The sequence below is a fragment of the Grus americana genome, chromosome 4, assembly GCF_028858705.1.
Source record: "Grus americana isolate bGruAme1 chromosome 4, bGruAme1.mat, whole genome shotgun sequence".
NCBI lineage: Eukaryota > Metazoa > Chordata > Aves > Gruiformes > Gruidae > Grus > Grus americana.
In genome coordinates, this window is record NC_072855.1 from 15,274,070 (window position 1) to 15,294,972 (window position 20,903).

A 20,903-nucleotide genomic window follows, 5' to 3' on the forward strand; every position below is an offset into this window, starting at 1 on the left:
TAATGGAAAGGTGCCTGTTGACTCCAGCAAGTTGCAGGTTGAATCTTATTAGGATACTTCTTCTTGAACAAGCAAAAAGGGAAGATATAATACCATATCCCAGAATCTTCCAGTCTCACAATCCAGACAATACAGCACATCCACCTTCACTAATGGGGAAACAGTATTATCTTTTGTTGCATTTTAATAATTCTGCTCCCTCAAAAAGGTTTTTTTAATCCTGACTGGGCTAACCACTAAGGTCAAGGAATAGGAACAAGACCAGAAGCTCACCAAAAATGCTCCAAGACAGATTTAAATGATCAAGAAACTATTTACTACACACCTCCCCCCCCAAAAAAAAAACAAACAAAAAACAAACCCACACACCAAAAAAACCCCAAAAAACCAAAACAACACAGAAATTGAAAAACTATAAAACCAATATAATAGCCAGGGATTGCTGGGTCACATTTATGCTTTAAAAGGTATCTGAAACTCTCTGGTTATGCCTGGATCTGTGAAGTTCTGGAACATTTGGCAGTGCAGATTTGGATCTAGGCTTCCCTATATTATTTCCGTATTGTCAAAATCACTAGAGTATAGGATGCATTATTTATGTTGGCTGTGGAAGAAGAGATGGTGCCTATTCCAGCATAGTGGCAGGGGCAAACGATAGTTGATCCATCGTAAAGCCTACTATTGCAACCCACCTGCAGCTTTCAGACAGATTTGAAAGTGGACAATGAGATTAAAGTTTTGATGGTAGGGCTTTAGGAGAATTTATGGTCTTTAGAAGGTGAATTTTGTTACAAGAAATGAGAGAAAACCATTAAGGATGAAAGCTGAATCTTTCAAGGTGATCTAGGAAGGTTAGACCTCCAGATCTCATGGAAATTTTGCTAGTTCTTTCAAGGATTTGAAGAGGTAAAGAGGACTTGCTTTTCCGGATAGTCCCTACCCTGTATTGCAAACTGGAACCCTGAGAGGTCATAGTTCCTCCATCCTATGGCTGCTTGCAGGGTCCATTATTTTCTTTAGTCCTTGCTATACTGACCTGGTGTTGACTGGACACTCTAGAATTGAAGATATTCAGGTTGAAATCTCAAGAAAGATTTTTCTAGTGGAGGGTGTCCCTGCCCATGGCAGAGGGGTTGGAACTAGATGATCTTTAAGGTCCCTTCCAACCCAAACCATTCTATGATTCTATGATGCTATGATTTTTATTTTTATACTTTGCAGACACTAGGCAGTTTTTTAAGATAACCTTGAGCTGTAAACATATTTCTGCCATACTCCAACAATTTTTAAATTTCTAGATTTTAATATTGAATCAAATCTGTTGCCATTCAACATGTCAATGATAAATGCAGTCTGTATGCTCAAATACTTTTAAAGTTTAAATTAAAAAGTATTTAATAATAAATAAACAATATATAATATATAAAAATATAAAATATATTTATTTATTAGTAAAAATAAATAAATAATAATAAAATAAAAAGTATTTAACTGTTTCACAGCAGCTTGAACTATCAAAGACATGACAAAGGCATCAAGCTTCTACAAACTCTATCATGTTCTATGAGCAATGTAAAATAAATGTGCCAGATTCGTACCTCTGGGTGGCAAGGTTGGTGCACAGATGTGGTACTAATGATAATGGAATTATTTGCTAAGGTTCAAGTTAACTTAATAAATCCAAAGAAGAAAGATTACATGTTGATGACCATGTATAGAAAGAGCTGCAGGGAAAATTTCACAATATACATCCAAGATGCTAAACTCTGGGCCAGGAGTGGGTTTAAGTGCAGCTTCAATTCTGTCTTGTTCAGCAGTGAGGATAAACACAGGACTGCCTGATGCATCCAAGCATGGAGAAATGCAAGGAGGCTGAGACTGCTTTGATAAGGGGGCCCTGTGCCACAGTACTGGCCATGCCTCTCAGTAACAAAAACAATATAAGTATCTCAATAAAAATAGAAGTGCAAAAAGCGTGGCAGAAAGTTTCTGCTGGAAAACTGATTATTTCTGTTCAGTTATCAATAATTTGATTAAGATATATGTATGATGCCTTGAGACTCCATTTTTTGCAGGAAATAGTGGTTGCTAGAAAGGTCTGATACAGACCACAGAACTGTGAAATAAAACTGGGTGGATCTAGACAGTCTGTGAATGAGAGCATTAAAATTCAAATGGCATTTTCCTGGGAGCAACAGAGAGTTCAGATAAAGTTTATTTTCTGAATGTCTTAGCTTCCTTAAGATGGCTTAACTGCTAAAGTTAAAAGTGGTGACTGAAGGCAGTTAGGCTCAGCTGGTGTCACACAGCTATGCATGAAACGATTACTTAAAGCTGTGCTTTAGTTCAGATGATTGAACCCAATAATTTATACTGCAATACCCTAGATGCTGCATGATCATTATGGATAAGCAATTTTCAGAGAGCTGTGAGTATTTGCATCTTGCAGTAATACACCATTACCTCATAGCACAGTGTCATATCTTGAGACTATCCGTGAGACTATCGAGACTATCGTGAACTAAGTAATTAGTGACTATCTAAGAAACAGAACTGCCCATTGTGTCATTCCTGTATTTTCCTAAATTTAAGGGGTTAATAACATAAGTCAGAAGTCTAATTTGATTTTGAAGGTTTAAAAAAAGTATTTGTTTAATTTTATTGCATATTAATATCTTATTAGTTTTTGGGAGATTTTATCCCCAATTTTTTATCTCCTGAGAGTTTACCAATATCATAAACCCAGTGTTTGTTCAACCTTCAGTCAGCACTGCCTTAGAGGATTATAAAGCTGAATAAACCAAGCTATTATGCCTTTCATTATTACAGCTTTGAACCCAGTGAGCTTGTTGTTATCCAAAAAAAGGGTAGACACTCCTTAGAAAGATTAAGCAGAGTTTGGATAAGGCATCTAGTTTGCAGATAGTCCTAAAGTATTGATTTAAAATATTAAATTCATCCTCACAATCAAAAGAAGAAAACATAAAATTCATGGTTTCATGTCTGGAAAGAGCTTGGCAAGCTTTGGTTATTTGACAATAGCTTTTACAACTTCCTAAGCCAAATAAACATGATTAGCAAAATAAACAAAGACAGATAGAGAGATGTGACTGGAAACATCAGAAAGTGTTAAGGCAAAGCAAGCCTCGTTGCAAGGACTCACTCTGCAGTCAGGGAGGAGTGATGGGGCTGCTGCAGGTGATCTCACCGTGCAGCGTCGTGTTTGGTGCTTCACGATACTGAGCACTTGGGCTCTGGAGTATATGCTGGTTCTTAAACACATACATAGCGAACTGAGGGACGAGTCTGAAGTTTCAGTATAGAAAGCTGAACTTTTTCACTGTAACCATCCTGAGGTCAGGTACTATTTCTCCAGCTAGAGTAATAGTAGACTTTTGAAATGATGCAACGAGTTTATGTTGTTACTTTGAAGAAGATACTCTTTATCATAAACTAACTATCCATTACACATTTAGACAGGTAGATGATGTATTTATAATATGTACATAAAATATGAGTGACAACCCTGAAGCTGAACTTAATATTTATGGTGTTAATACAAAGCCCTCTACTCCTAAGATAAAAGGCATGCTTTTTGTCGCCATGCTGTTAACAGAATCATCAACCTCTAAATATGATCTACTTATCATTTTGGAAGGGTAGTGTATGATACTAAATGGTTCAAACTTCTTCTTCTTTCAAAGATCCATAAAATTCAAATTCCTTAATACATTGTCACTTGCAAAAATGTTTTGGACCAGATCCCAAGAGCTTTCTTAGATGAATTCTCCAAGACAACCTTTGACTGTGTGTTTAGTGTCACAGAATAAGTATGGGGTTTGTTCAATACAAAGCCATATTAAAATTTTTTTTAATTATTTTTATGTGTAATTTCCCATGAAATTTTCTATGTTAATTTTTTTTTTTTTACTATTCTTGTGGCAAAAAATAGACTGCTTCTTTTTCCTAACTTTTGGGATAGACTATTAAGGAGTTTTAACAAGTGACACAGTTGAGGAAGCCATTATTAAAATAAGCAAGATAACAGTGGCATGTTCCAAAATGTACCCTTATTATAATTTGTTAAGTGATCAGAAAGCCCAATATTTTCCTTGGAACACTGCTAATATTATGTACTTTACAACTGTGATAAGACTCTTTAGCTATTGTATGTACTGAAAACTGTTGCAAAAAATCACTTCTGGCTTGATTTTACAAACACAAAGGAAGTAATGATTTTACCTTTACTTTTCATTTGCTTATTGAAATCATGTTCTGCCCTACCTTGGATTACTGACCAGGACTAAATTATGCACATCTAAAATAACATTGCTTACTTCTTGTGGTTGGGGTGTTTTTTTGTTTGTTTGGGTTTTTTTTGTTGTTTGGTGTTTTTGTTGTTTTGGTGGGGTCTTTTTTCAGAAAAATTTCCATGTGCTTCTGAAGTATTTAATGTGGAAATAAATTCGGTAGGTTAGTCTGTGAGTAGTGTCATCTTCTTCAGAAGAGATACTATCTATTTACAATGGATAGAAAGACAATGTCCTCATCCCTAAAAGTATATGAAATAAACATAATGGAGTAAATCAGTTACGATGCCAATCACATGTGCTATAATGGCTTTGTGCATACAAACATTTCCTTAATCTTAATGAAAATGTATTACTTCTATTTTATAAAAGAAAGGAAGAAAAGTGGAAAGTGATAATATTTAATTAAAAAATGAGCAAAACATTTATTAATTGTTTCTTAATGAAAAACCCCAACTTTTAAAGAGTTCCAATATTGTTCAAGATTTTTGCAGCTGGTTTCTGTGTTTCATTAGGAATATAAGCATTGTGTCGGCTGAAATAAAAGCGCAAAGAAAGATTGAGAGGAGGAAGTCTCGGTTTGGAAACGAGCAAAAGTAAAGAAATGAGAAGGACTGAGGGGTGACGTGTAGCTTCGGTGCAGGGGTGAACTGTTTGCAGGAGAGAAAACAGAAAGAGGTTGCAAACGAGAGCAGGAACCGTCCTCCCCGCTGTGCGGGTGCGGTGGCAAAGGGAGCGGGTTCCCTGGTTACGGCTCCGCGGAGCTGCGGCGGCTCAGGTAACGCTGTGAGTACATCGCTCTCATGGCGTCAGCCTGACAGTAGAGACTGAGCAACTGAACTCGGTACAAAACCAAAAAGATGCCAGTGAAAGGGCTAGGGAGTAGATTAAATAGCTGGAGCTGCACAAAAGGGAATTTTATCCTCTTTAGCACTCGAAGTCCCGATTGCATCTATCCACCCGCGGCCGAAATGGCTGCCGTTATCTTTGCCTGGCACTTCAGCAAAGGGGAGCAGAGCTGCTGAGGTGGCAGAGGTTGCACACAAATCGCAGCCTGCATGCTTCCTGTGTGGAATATTTCTGTTTCTGCCAGGACGGATGATCTTTTTAAACACAGTATACGCTAGCTTCCAAATACACTTTTTCCTCAGCATCAGACGGGCTGCCTTGTGATATTTCCTTGAGAATAAATGCAAACTGTAACCATCTGTGTCTGGACTCTTCTCCCATGCCTTCCTACAGCTATTTCTTCCATGACTTCTTACCTTTCTTTTCCTTTGTACATATATGTGTATTAATATATAAGCTATAGAGTTCCCGCTGGAAGAAACGTCTCTCTTTTTTAAAAAAATGTCTAATCCAATTTACTCTTAATCACATCAATGTTTAGTCCCACTTTCTGACAGCTGATACTTGAATGCTTATATTCTGTCTCATAGGTTATAATTATTCGCTTCCTTTCTGCTGTGCAAAGGTGTTATCACAGTATCAGCATTGTCTAAGCATGCTGGGTGGTGTAAGAGCAACTGTCATTTTATGGGTAATAAATGTGCAGATTCTGTTTTTATAAATATGCCATAAAAATAAGGGAACAATTTTTCTAAGAGCTATAACATGAATTCCTAACTTGATCTTTGATTTATTTAAGAGATGACCTGAGCTAGACACCAGCTCCCAAAGCCAGTTCTCACCGTTTCCTTAAAGGTGGCCTACCTTTGGGGGAAGTTTTGCCCAATATTTCAGAATATTCTGAAAAATACTTTGTATTAATTGATAAGCAGTTTTTGAGAAAAACTATTAATTCCGTCATAGGTTTGGTTTTTCTTTTTCTGATGAAACCTGTAGGGAAGGCTGCTGCCAGATTGGTATGAGGAGCTTTAGGTTTATGCTTTCACCAGAATCTGCGTTAGTTAATGGGTCTTTCTGACCCACGCAATGTAAATGATTAACTACTGGCTTAAATATTTGAGAGCTAACTACATACCATGTCTTCCAATTAATTTCCTCAGCAATCACTTTTCACACACAGCATTTCTGTCTTCCACACACAGAGAAACAAAAGCTGAACAAATCTGTACAGCTTAAACAAACTGTTTCTCCTGTAGGCTAGGAAAAAAAAGGAAGTGATTGTCATTGGTAGCATGATTATTGCTATCTTTATGGTATCAGACATAGATGACTTACTGGATACTACCATACTTGTGAAGGCAAGATCAACAATTAAATGTTCAAGATAGGAGCAAAGGAAGGTTCAGATCTGACTCTGGCATATCCTACTTCAAGTCAACTAACTTAAAAGTGATTAACTTGAAACCGGTTGTACCAGGTTACAGGAATGGTGAATTTATCCCAAGAACTTTCAGGAGTATTTGTGAATAACATGGTGTTAGCCTTTTTAATTTCACACTCTTGCTAGCTTGGAAAAAGGTGACAATAATGGTGGTGTGATTTGACCCAGATTCATCTTGCAGTCTCAGAATACAGTAATTCACAAGAAAAGTGTATGGTTTACAAAACAGTGCTACAATATTTTTTGTCAGTGTTAGAGGACCGTTTTAACATATATGTAATCTACCAATATAGGCAGTAATTGATATATATATAATGTATGTAAGTTTTCTTCTGTGTTAGTGCTCTCTTAACAGGAGTAAGAGGTTTCATACATCCAACATTTTTCTGTATATTAAACTCCTGGAGAGGAGGATTTTTTTTTTTTTTCTATTTTGAACATGAATCGTGTGGATTTCGTTTAACAGGAACTCTGTTAAGTACTTTAGCAATATACATAGTAAATTATAATGTAGTGCTGTTCACATTTGGAAAATTTTTTGTATGTACAAATGAGGTGGATAAACAGTTTAAAAGCCCTAATTTTTGTGTAAACTGTATCATCCACACCTTTGTTAGAAAATAAGATGATAAGCTGAAATAAATTTCATACATTTGATACAGTGTGCTAAATTCTTTATTTTGATACTCTAAAATAATTGAATTGGGGAGAAGAGCATTTCAGAATTGCTTTTTATTAAAGGTATTAAAAACCTGCAAAAGAAGGGAAAAATTACTTACACACAAGTTTCTGTGGATAAATTCAGAAATAAAATCTAGCAGAATCTTGAATCACAGAACTATTTCATCTTCACTATCTTCCTGTAATTTCCTGTTATGTACTTAGCCTTCAATCTCAAAGAGTTATTCCCACTATTTTTTTTCAGAAAGGTTTAGAAATTACCCTTTATATTTTGCACAATGGAAGTGCTACAGCCCTGAAGTAGCCATTTTACAGCTATCTTTTACTTTCTGTATCTCTTCAGCTAGCTCATGAGTGTTATTAACATTCTTCTGTCTTTTTAAGAAAGTGTAACATTTATACGGGCTCACCTTGAGTCAGTAATACTTATGATTTTGAATTATGTTCTTCTTCATGTTTATGATGAAAAAAAAAGCCATCTACATGAAACTGTTGAATTTTAGTGTAAAGTTTGGAGAGGTGATTCTTTTTGATTAAAAATAAGACTTTCTGACAGGAAGCCCTTTTATAAGAACATCTCAAGCCTCTACAGAACTTTCTTCTTCCTCCTATGTGTTTATGCAACGCATCAGTCAGCCTGAAAGACTAAGTGTAGTCATCTCACCTGCTTACTCATCAGCTGTCGCTAAGGCAGCTCTGAACAGCTCAGGTGCTTGGGGTAGAACAAGGGCCGTGTGCTTTCCAGTGCTGGTGGGGTACCCAGCCAAAGCTGCTGCCACGGCTGGTCCTCTTGTCGTTCAAAGCAACCACCTCCTTTATCGTGCCTCAAGCTACCTGTGGAAAAGGGTCGTGCCCTCCATTGTGGCTATAGATTGTCTAATACTGTCTACTGTACTCTATAATAGTAATAATCATCTCAGCTATGGACTAGTTAAGAAATAAAGGCTAGTGGAGTTCTGGGTGGGAGAGAAGACTTTCATATTTGTTTATTAACTATATCTGCACAGAAGCTAGACAATGGTTATATTATGAAAAATGTTCTGTACAATGTTCTTGTGTACTTGCAGTGTCTTGAGAAGGAAAATGACAGCTTGCAAAGAAACTCAATAGTTAATATTTGGATCGAATATTTTGCAGCCACCCTTTGCAATTTTTTGCCAGCTTTAATTATAAACATCATTCAAGAGAAAAGAAATCACAACAGAATAAAAAAACTAAAGCCTTCAGAAGCTGCAAAAAACCCACCAACATCACTCTTTGAGAATTATGTTGTCAAATATCGTCATACGTAAATCTGTGCAAAATATCTTGTTGAATATTTTATGTGCCAGTTTTATGTCCTAGTGATAGACAATTTGGATTTATTTGCAAATATGAGGGGAATTATCTTGTATAACTTTGTTTTAATGTATTTTTTCATAGTACAGTGGTTAGAAAATCCACTAGGAAGCTACAGATAGAAGTTAAAATCTACACTTTTTCGAATTCAGCACAGGTATGTGAGTTGAGTTCACTTCTCATTTGTTATTATTGGGAGGCTTTGTGAGCTGATCACCTCCAGACTCCTCAGTTGATGCAATTTCTCACTGAATGAAGTGTTTATCTGTTTCTTGAGATAAAATAACTGTGAAAATATCACTGATCAAGAGTCTAGTCATTTGAAGATTCAGTAGAAAGGGTGTGATATTTTGCTTTCAAACCACATATCGATACTTTATTTCTGATACTGCAGAAGTTGGAAGCATCTTACCTCAAAGTATATATAGCATAATTGTTTGACCACTGTCCTGGGGAGCCCTAAGCAGAGAATAATGAAAGACAAGCCTCACCACATTTCTGCAGGATATGACAACCCTCCAAAATCATACTTTCATGTCCTTCCAAGGTTAAACAGGTGTTTTCTGGTATTTCTGAACTAATTTTTTTTGTGGAATGAAATGTCTTTGAAGTGATGAAAATAGAGATTCTTATTTTATTCAGTGAGTGTCAATAAACCAACAAACTGATAAATGTCCTACATTCATATGCAACAGAAAGGAAACAATTAAACTGAGTGTGGTGGGTTGACCTTGGCTGGATGCCAGGTGCCCACCAAGCCGCTCTATCACTCCCTTCCTCAGCAGGACTGGGAGGGGAGAAAAATAAGATGGAAAAAAACCCTCATGGGACAAGATAAAGGCAGTTTAATAAAGCAAAAGCAAAGGTCACATGCAGAAACAAAGGAAAAAAATCCAAAAGATTTATTCTCTATTTCCCATCAGCAGACGATGTCCGGATACTTCCTGGGATGCAGGGCTTCAGTGTGGGTAGCGGTTGCTCTGGAAGACAAACGTCGCAAATAATGAATGCTCCTCCTTCCGTCTCCTTTCTCTTAGCTTTTATTGCTGAGCAGACGTTGTATGGTATGGAATATCCCTTTGGTCAGTTTGGGTCAGCTGTGCTGGCCGTGTCCCCTCCCAAGACCTTGCCCACCCCCAGTCTGGTGGTGAGGGGGGAATGTTGGAGAGACAGCCCTGATGCTGTGCCAGCCCTGCTCAGCGGTACCCAAACCACTGGTGTGTTACCGACACCTCGCTGGCTACCGATCCACAGCACAGCGCTGTGCGGGCAGCTATGGGGAAAATCAACCCTGTCTCAGCCAGAGCCAATACGCTGCGTATCAGAACAGGGCCAGATCTCATATCTTAACTTCCATTTTATTCTATTCACCATATAAATGTTTTGTGCTGGCACATTTGGGATCATTGGCTTCATATGGCTAAAATTTTGACTGAAACAGAAAAAACTTTTTATCAGGCAAGAATCCCAAGTATGTGGTAGAAGACTCAAAATGTCCCCATTGGAGTCATGAGACTCATGTTCCTGCTTCACTCAACTTCTAAATCAAAAGAAATCTTTTTAAAACAAGTGTCACTAAAATTTTCATGCAAGGGTCACACGCTAGAATAGTTAGCAAAGTTGAAGACTTTTTTTTTTTTTTATAATTTTACTGCTTAAATTTAGTGAAAATGTATCTGGGTTTCTTTCACAGCAGTACCAATACCTGCCCTGAGTTTAACAAATAAATAATAGCAGACCAATGTTTTCTTTGGACAACATCAGACTGCTTTTACACATGGATAAATCTTGCCTTGGTACGGCTGAGGTGCCTCTTTAAACAAAACTGTATTGCTGACAGCAAAGAGCAAGATTTTACAGCCTGAAGCCAGTGGGAGTTCTGCCTTTGACCACAGTCAAAAGAGTATCAGAGCATAGGTTACATTCACTCCCATAAGACACTGTCAGATCTGAGATATAGTCCTTGTTTGGGAATCTTTCGGTTCAAATCTTCTTTTGCTTTAACAAAATCAGAGGTCTTTGACTCAGAATGTCTTAAACAATAGCTCAATGAAGAATGGCTAGGCATGTGGCTCTGATTCACTTCCTGACTTCCAGCTAAATTTTGTTTCAAAAATTGCATTACAAACCAGTAGCAACACTGCAGATCCAATAGGTTTGCAGAGTATCTTTAAGTAAATGGAGACATATGTAAAGAAGGATTATGTATTTATGAACCGGAGAGGAGGTTGTGTTGCAGTTGAGATTAAAAAAGATATGACTCATAAAAAGCTACTAGCAAGGGCTGCATTGTAAATTTCTGTGAAACCTGGTTATATTGAATAGTAATAATCCACTATACTGGATGCATACAGCTAAAATCATGAATCTTCCCTTTCTGAGCCTAATAGTTATGAACATTGAGATTTTTTTTTTTTTAAAAAATCTTTTCAAGGACATCATTTTGCCCAGAGTGGACATATCCTTCTCTCCACTTCCCTGTGCACCCCTCCCTCCCCCCCAAAAAAAAAAAAAAAAAAAAAAAGAGAAGTATTTCTTTGGAAAATTATGTTGTTGATCAGACAACTCTCATTTTTTTGTGATCTTCATTTCCCTTTCAGTGTTTATGTTGATGGGACTTTGGCATGCAAAATCCTGCAGGCGGGAAATACGGCAAATACAATTGATGAAGCACTAATTTGTGTGCATTTGTCAGCAATTCAAACTCATTTGCACAGTGAAGAGCTTTTTAACATAGCTTTCTATTAAGTGGTAGAGGAAAAAGTAGTTCACTGTAGTCATCAGAGAGTACATCTTTCATCCAGGGTTTTCAAAGTACTTTCCAAATTAAGCTTTCTGACCCTCTCTTGAGTTAAGTATCAGACAGGTGAACTGAACATTTTATTTCAGCACTTCTGTGTGAAACATATGCACACAAAAGCGCTGATCCTGCAGAGGGGTGAATGATGCTCCACGGGATGCACGGAGCTCAGTTCAGGCCCAGGTCCTGCAGACAAATGGGGCTTCTGAAGCAAGTGAGTGCAATCACAGCATTGCACATCTTCTCCTGCGCTTCTGGATGCTGGAGGCAGGCTCGCTCTGCCTGTGGCCGCTCAAGAGAACTGTTCTGCTGCTCCCATTGTGCTTCGAGCACCTACATGTGCCTTACCTGCCATTTGATTGCTTCTCTATCATCTTAAAATTTAGGCAAAATTTTGCCCTATACTATTAAGCTTGTTTTTGGCTGTGGAACAATGTTATAATATCAGGCATTTGTCCTGTAAATATATACATGTGTTTGTATATATATATAACTGTAATCTGATTCTCTGTTTGCTGTGAAAAGATATTAAATATCATATTTTAGAAAAATCTTTTGGCTATACCTGGGGAAAGCATGCTGGGTTTTGCCAGATGTGCAGTTAGAGTCAGAGTAATTAAAGCAGCTGGGTTTGCAGATGGTAGCGGGAGAATATTCGTTTATTCTCAAGAAAAATGGAATTATATAATTCAACCACATTTTTATCTTGAGGACTTTAGCCAAAGTCCAGGGCCATATTGCTGAGTAAGACAAGAAACAGAATTATTCTTGTTTATCAAGACTGTAGAAAACCTGCTTTCTTTTACAGGAGATTTCTAACAAGAAAGTTTATTTTTTCATAGTTCCCAGCTCCTTTTCAGATACTGCTCAGCTCAGAAATTCCCTCACAGATTTTCTCAAGGTCATTTTCCAGTATTCAATCAGACTTGATTTTCTGCTCCTTCCCTCTCAGCATTCCAGTTGTTTGTCTTCTTTTACTTTCTGAGGTGTTAAGTTTTTATCACCAAACAGAGCTTTTAGTGAGTCCTCTCTAAGCCCACATATGAACCTCTGCTCTGGTAAAGGTTACATTCCCTTCATCTCTTTGGTTCTATAGGGGAGTCCAGTTGCTTTTATATTTTTGGGCAAGTATAAGTAGCTGTTTCACAAAAACATTTAAAAAAAAAAAAGTTCAGCCTAAATGATAACACTTGAAATAGTTAGGGTAATGTAGAATGTGACGTGTACCATGAGGCAAATCACACAGTGTTTGGATAAACATTTTATGTACTCTAGGGTAACTTGTGATGGTCATGGTGAATTAATACAGCCAGATCAAACCCATGCTGCTAGAACTTTTAACCCAAGCTGTACATGTACATGTATCTCCTGTCCAGACTTTTCATATAGAAAAGCTTTGGTAAGAGTGATTCACATGGCAGAAGGAGGAGAGTACAAATGACACATCAGTTACAATTTCAGTGTTCATTTCAATCCATGAAATATCCCTGGCATATAGCAAAAACAGACTACCGGAACAGATGTCAGGAATGTTAATGTGTGTCTTTAAGGTCATCTTTAATGTTTGTTCTTTTTGAAAAGAATTGAGTTTAGTTTCTGGGAGGGAATAAAGAGATTTTCATTACCCAATAATAACAAGCCTGAATGCAAGAAGCATATTTTAAGGAATTCTCAGTATAGTACCACAGTTGTTGCTGTAGCTGCCTCTACACAGCTGCCTCTGTAACAGTTAATCACTACAAACCTTTTAAGAGTATGAACCAGATCAATTTTTCAGTAGTTTCATTCAAGTTTACAAAGGATGGATTTAGTTAATATCACCCCTTCCTGTTCTTGAATTTTCTAAAGAGAGGTTTTAGAAATATTTTGTAAATAACAGTTGTTCTGTTCACAAGCTATGTACAATTCATCCATCCATTTACACTGGCGCAGTATTTTAAAATTCATAAAGAATATAAGATATGTCTTGCCAAATAAGGAGTCTTCCCTTTTGTTAAACATACATGTTAGATTAAATGCCTCTCTTCATACACTGCTTATCACGTTAGACAGAATTCATTCTGTCGTAAGAGCAGATGGCTTGGTTTGATGGAATGTGCTTCATTCAAGGGAGAGGATTGAATAGTTTGACAAAATGCATTTTGTGGATGGATTAGGCACAGGAGAGTGAATTGTGGTGTGTTGTCTATGGAAAACACCAATGAATTTATTTTAAGATGTTGAGTATAGAAAGGATTGGAGTGGTTTAAAACGTGCACTTTATTGATCAAACAGATTGAGAGGCCTGACAAAAAGTAAAATGTGCCCACAGAACTCATTCTGTCAATGGGGATGTTTTTCATCTACCTGCATCCTCAACAAATTGTATTTTCTTATATACTTCATATGCTCTTATCAGCACAATGCCACTTTCTCCCAATTTCTCTTTCCTGTGACAATAAAAAGTGTTTGGTGAAATTTCTTGCTGTGACAGATTTCATAGGCAGCGCTGCTCCTGTTCGGTACACACTTTTCTGGCCTGCAGAAGGGTCAGTGGTTGAGCCCAGGCAACTGGGCATTTGGGTTCAACTCCCTCTGCTGCAGTGTCACCCACTGAACTGGGAGAGGAACGTGCAGGTAGAAACCCGGTAAGGCATGTGTTTTGTGCTGACTCAGGGGTGCAGGGCGACTCACAGGCCTAGTATGCCTCATGTTAATTAGACACCTAGTAGTGGCGCTCACAAAATCCCAAATGCTGAGAGTAAAGTTAGCTAGAGTGTAATGAGAGCGCTTGGAGGCTGAGACAGAGCTCCCATCTCCAGAGCCGTGTTTATTCATGCTCAAGACAACTTTCCAGCATGGATGCCTGTGACAGGCCAGCCCTTTCCTCTCTGGGGAAAGGCAGTCTAGCAGCTCGGGTGTTTCATGCTTAGGTTGTAAGAAAATTTGGTTTATATCCGTAGCATGTGTACCTGCTTTATGAGTGACCTTAAAGAGCTTCTCTAGAACAGAACCAGTCATGTTTGACTCCTGCAGGTGTTGAGCAGGTAACTATAACAAGAGCATAAGGGACACGGATACAGCTGGGTTATCAGAAATCCAAAGAGCTTCCAAAGGCTGAATGGGTTGTGCCTGTGACCTCTATGCAAACCTAATGTAAAAGAAGAACAATTGCTCTTTTTTTTTTTTCACTCCTTTAGCAAGAGGTACTTTTAGAAGGCAAATCCCAACTCAGTTTTACCAAGAAAAATCCAAGGTCATTAAGTGATATGCAGAAAATTACTTTTTCCAAAATGAACGAATGAACATAATTGAACCATAATCCCAGATTGCACTTACAGTGGGTCTGGTTTAGGTGAATTCAATAACTCTGAGATGGGATTGTTTCCAGATAGAGACAGTATCGCTGTCTAGGGTCTGCAGTTAGACATGACTAGATCATTGCAAACTCATTCAAATAATATCTATGAGCCTGTTGAAAGTTTAATTTGAGAAAAGTGTGTTATTGGCATATGCAGAAGCTTTTGAACTAGCAGACAGTCTATGGATTTTTTTTTTTGTTCCCTATTTCAAAATTGTTATCATGCTTGTTTTGTATCAAATGATCTCATAAGAGTTCATAATGCTGCATAATAGGGCTAGGTTGAAGTGTTTATAAATTGTTAATGAATAATGTTAACTGACCAAAGTTAATAAAGATTCATTAAAATTCATAAAATGGTTCATGTATATTTCATTGCAAACATAAAATGAGATACTTTTCCAAACATGGATGTTTCCTGAAACTTAAAATTAGGAATTTTCAGAAGCATTAATTAGTGGAAAGCTGAAGGAAAAGGTTATGATGAATGTACAGTTTGAGCTATTTTGAATAAGTCTTCAGTATAAATTCATAAATTATTCAGTACAAACCACTTATGTAATATTTCTTAAAGGTAAAATAAGTGTCCTTTCAGGCTTGGTTGCCCTTTCCTTAAAGCAAAATAACTCTGCTGCTTTACTGGAACCAAGTAACAGAAATAAATTGATTTTTCCCCCCAGGGCAGGCATCTGTTACTTCCTAAAGTAAAGAAATACTCAAGGAACATATGGTTGAAAGGATTTGGCAGGGTACTGTTTTAGAAGAAGAGATGTATATGAAACTGAAGCAGGAAACAGGAAAGTATCAGACTCAGCCAATAGACTACCAGCATGTCTTTATCTAAAATTAAGTGAGCTTTTGAGTAAAGTACTGGCTGAATGAGGCTGGAGTTAGGAGCAATTTGACTTCTGAACACAGAAGGAAGTCAGGCTTTATTATCTGGGTAACAAAATTTGCTTAGACTTAATTCTGCATAGCTGGCCGGCATAGATGGTCTCAGTCAGGTGTTCAGTTTCATTAAATGAATGCCTTGGGGCTGAGGGGTAAAGGTTACTCACAAGAATAAAAATTTCAGAACTGCGCATTTTAGATCCAGAAGGGCTACTAAAATAGCATGTAAAAGCCAGTGAAAACTAGCTATCTGGCTCAGCATTTGAAGTCCACAATTAATTTTGAAAGTCAACAACACTAACAGAATGAGGATTTACCTTCCTTAAAAACTGAGGGTTACGACATTTGCAATTTCTGCCCTTTTTTAGATGCATTGCCACCTGCCTTTGAATGGGGGAGAGTGGAGCCAAAGAACCACTACTTACTTTGCTTTTTCCTCTCTGTGCACCTTGGTGGACAAACCTATTATGAAACTGAAAGTGAGATGCTAAACTTCCATATTCATTTGCCAGGCTACTGATGAAGGATTATCAGGAAAATAATTATGAGGAAAAAAGTTAGACTCCAATGGAATGAAGATGCTTTTTCCAAGCAGGTATCAGTAAGGTATAGTCCATACTGCTTTTCTGCACCCATCTTGCTGCTTAGAAGTATCTGGTCTCTTTAATAATGCAAGGAATCCTGTGTTTTCAACCCAAGGCATGTTACTAACAACCTCTGAATGTTATTGCTGGGAGGGCCCCTCCCAAACTGTGCCTTTTTTTCCCTGTGTGGAATTGGCTGCATCATGACTTGTGCACTTGTTTTCATGCAATATTGAATGTTTGAGCAGTATCTTCACTCTGCGAGCTGCAAGGGAAGGGGGCTGGCAGGCACTCGACTGGCTCACATCAGGCTGAGTGTCCTCAGGAGAATGGGTGTGCTACAATGAGAGAGGTCAACATTTCCTGGCAGCTGAGAGCAAAGAAGCTGTCAGTCAAGGGAAACTGCAAGATACATGTGAGGCAAAGGTTTCAGTTAACAGAATGATACTGTGTTTTTTTAAAACACTTTTAATCAGCAGGTACTCAATGCCTTTCTTTTAGTGAAGACACAGAGATGTGAGCTGAAGCCAATGAAATGATGCAGAAACAAAGCCAGAATTAGAGCATGACTCCCTCAAATCTCAACTTGGACTTTATCTCCTAACCTTACTTTGTCTCAGGGTAAGTTTAAAGAAGTGTGAGACGATAGACTGGAAGGTTTTTCTGCCTTCCTGTGTTGGATCATCTGCAGCCTGGAATGACTTCAGGTTGTTTTCTCGTGAGTGGTTTGGTGATCTCCTTCCCCAGAGTCACAGTAAATGTTTTCTATTTTCTTTCTTTGGAGCACACATTTCTTTTCTTATGTTCACATCACAAAATTTTGCCTACTGGCTGTTAATGAGTTTTGCTTTTTTGTTTGATGTTTCCATATATGTATATTATCTGTATTTTTATTAAGATTTCATTCACCTTGTTGATTTACCATTGTCAAAAGATTTTTTTTTAGTATTTGACCTACCACTGAGACAATTGCCCTTATTTGCATATTGAATGATTTGGCAGTGTCTGGAAGAAGAACTAGACGTGCTGTGAGATATTTGAACAGATATTTAACACTTTCAAGTGCTATGACATTTGGTGTGGTGAGCAAGACTGGACGTAAGGGGATGTTTGGGCTGTAGAATCCAGTCTCACTTCAGTAGCAAGAATCATCTCTGATCACACAAATTGTCAAGAACATCAGCAATGAAAAGAACGGCATAAGAGATTTTATCTGACCTATCCAGATAGCTTTTGCATTTGCTGTATTTGTACTAATATTCATTCCAGTGCAGCCAATTAAAACTGGATGTCATTTGTGAGTCTCAACTTTACACAGCACAATACAGTGATTGTAAGGCTTACCTTTTGAGTTAGGAAGTTTTTCAGTTAAGGGTGTGGTTTTGTGCAAATTATCATTTCCTCTTCAGGCTCATCATATGAGAAACTCTCTATACTGCTACAAAGGCCTCCCCAAAAGCTGTTTTCCTAAAGCAAAATGGCAGAGCCAGCACAAGAAAGCTTTCCTTGCAGATCTGAGTGAATGTCTAAGCATTCAGGTTTCATTCTGTTTGAAACAAGCAGATCATTTCTAAGATTTTAAATTTACTAACTAAGTCCCACCCCTTATCTGACTGCTTTGAAGACAGGCCCCTAGCTACTGAAGACTTAAATTACGATAAGTCTTATCACTACAAAAATGATTTTCTTTAACTGGGAACTGATCAGCATTCAGAACCACATTCCGGTGATTACTCCAGGCTCCTATACTTGTAGGAGCAGGAGGGAGTGAGCAGTAAGGCAATATTTCCAACTTGTGATTTTTCAAGTCATAATTCTGTGCCTCCACTTAAATTGTCTTCTCATATTGAAGGTACAGAGCTTGTATCTGCAGCACATCAGACCTCTCCAGGTGGTTGTATCAATATATGGAACATTATACTATTTAATGGGAGCATCCAGAGTTGAGAGTGGAGAATGAGGAAAATCCTGCGTTTTTCCTATGAAAATTGTAGGAGAGTCAAAAGATCTGTTTGATTTTGTACTGATTTTGACATGATAAGAAATAATTGAAATTTTTTGAAAGATGTTGGAAATAAAGCTTAGGAGATCGAGTTGATTAGGAGACGTGTTTATATAGGTGAGCAAGAGATGTAATTTATTGTCAACTAGTGAGATGCCCTGACATATATCAGAAGTAGAGGCCTGGTTTAGCTTTGTACAAAACTAGGTACAAGAAAGCAAAGTGAGTTGTAAAGACTGCAAAGGCCAGGAGTAAAGCAATAGCTGTGGAGGAAAGATCCTTGGATGCTATTAGCCCAAAGGATCGCAATGTGAGGGAAGTGTTGAAGAGGGTCTTACAGGTTTCTTCGTGCTAGGAAGTTGCATACAACAGTGTATGAATCCTGTGCGGAGCTAACAATCTGTACTTATACACACTTCACAAAAAAAAAAAAAAAAAAAAAAAAGAGAGATTATCTACCAGAAGTTTCTGCTTTCAGTATTGAGTTGTGGGGAAAAGTTAGTTTAACCCATTGGAAGGTTTCAGGAAGGAAGGGGAGTGAGAACAAAATGAGGTCTAGAGATGTAAATTGTGGTATCAAATTTAATGAACTGCCCAATTTTTATATGAGGAAGTAACTATGAAAGAAATAGTTCTGGAGCCAACCAAGACACAGGGAAAGACAGTTCATGTTTCAAAGAATTTAAATGTGATACATTTTGCTGAGTAGTCAGAGATGCTTAATGCAAACTTTACTGTCCCTCATGACCTGAGTGAGCATATATGCTAGTAGTATTACCCAATATCTAGGTTTTCTGCAAGAAGAAACTATTAATACTGGTGTATTACTGCTTTTGAAATTATGTTCGTCCAGATACCACTGAGATTTGGATTAGGTTTCTGCTTTACATAGCTATGAGCATTAAAAGAACCTATCTGCCTGAATGAATGTCTTCTGTACACTCCTTCTCTCTTTGCACACCTACAGATTGGTAGCATTTGAGTCATTTTATGTGTATGACAATATGAGACTGAGCACTACTGTTAGTTGTACAGGAAAATAGAAAAAGGATGATTTTTCTCTTAATATTGGCACATCTCTGACAAATTGAAAAGTTTTGAGTCATATCTGCAATTCCGAACTGCAGGTCATGAGAAGGGCTCATGTTGGAGAAGTTCATGGAGGACTGTCCCCTGTGGGAGGGACCCCAGGCTGGAGCAGGGGCAGAGTGTGAGGAGTCCTCCCCCTGAGGACGAAGAAGCAGCAGAGACACCATGTGATGAACTGACCACAACCCCCATTCCCCGTCCCCCTGTGCTGCTGGGGGGGGGAGGTAAAGAAATCGGGAGAGAAGTTGAGCCTGGGAAGAAGGGAGGGGTGAAGGGAAGGTGTTTTAAGATTTAGTTTTATTTTTCATTATCCTACTCTGATTAGTTTGGTAATAAATTAATTTCCCCAAGTTGAGTCTGTTTTGCCTGTGATGGTAATTAGTGAACGATCTCTCCCTGTCCTTATCTTGACCCACAAGCCTTTCGTTATATTTTCTCTCCCCTGTCCTGAGGGAGGAGAGTGATAGAGCAGCTTTGGTGGGCATCTGGTATCCAGCAAGGGTCAGCCCACCACACTCATGTGTTTCACCCTTAGATCTTTTTCAAAGTGTTTTCCATTGTGTTCAGTTTTAGATTATATGTAAAACTGCAGTTATCAGCAGTCCCACTAAATTCCATTTTTCTTCTCTGAATGATGTAGGTGTCCCTTTTGTTATGAATTCTTAATCTTTAGTTATTTTTAATGTGTCTTCTCTTGCACTGGCTTTTATATATCCCTTCAATTTTGCATCATAACAAAAATAATGATTTAAAATGTGTATATATAGCATTTAGCTGAAAATAGCTCAAAAAACCTCTGGCTGAGCAGAATGAGTTTCTCTATAGTTGGAGTGTAAGCCATTTCTATTGTTAAACAAAATTAATTCTCTCTGCTTTTTCCATTTTCTAATTTCATAGAATCATAGAATCATAGAATGGTTTGGGTTGGAAGGGACCTTCAAGGTCATCTACTTCCAACCCCCCTGCCATGAGCAGGGACACCCTCCACTAGACCAGGTTGCCCAAAGCCCCATCCAGCCTGGCCTTGAACACTTCCAGGGAGGGGGCATCCACAGCTTCTCTGGGTAACCTCTTCCAGTGCCTCACCACCCTCACAGTAAAGAATTTTTTCCTAATATCTAATCTAAATCTACCCTCCTTTATCTTAAGGCCATTCCCCCTTGTCCTATCACTCCATGCCCTTGTAAACAGTCCCTCACCAGCTTTCCTGTAGGCCCCTTCAGGTACTGGAAGGCTGCTATAAGGTCTCCCTGGAGCCTTCTCTTCTCCAGGCTGAACGACCCCAACTCTCTCAGCCTGTCTTCACAGGAGAGGTGCTCCAGCCCTCTTATCACCTTTGTGGCCCTCCTCCAGACTTGCTCCAAGAGCTCCATGTCTTTCTTATGTTGGGGCCCCCAGAGCTGGATGCAGTACTCCAGGTGGGGTGTCACAAGAGCAGAGTAGAGGGGCAGAATCACCTCGCTCGCCCTGCTGGTCACACTTCTTTTGATGCAGCCCAGGACACGGTTGGCTTTCTGGGCTGCAAGTGCACATTGCCAGGTCATGTCGAGCTTAATTTGCTTCAATATGTTTTCCTAT

The 20,903-nt window shown here is 38.3% G+C and overlaps 1 long non-coding RNA gene across 1 annotated transcript in view; it reads left to right on the forward strand.

Moving 5' to 3' along the window:
* The window catches only part of LOC129206268 (uncharacterized), a 51,540-nt gene that overhangs the window by 26,226 nt on the left and 4,411 nt on the right, over nt 1-20,903 (forward strand). The window lies entirely within an intron of this gene.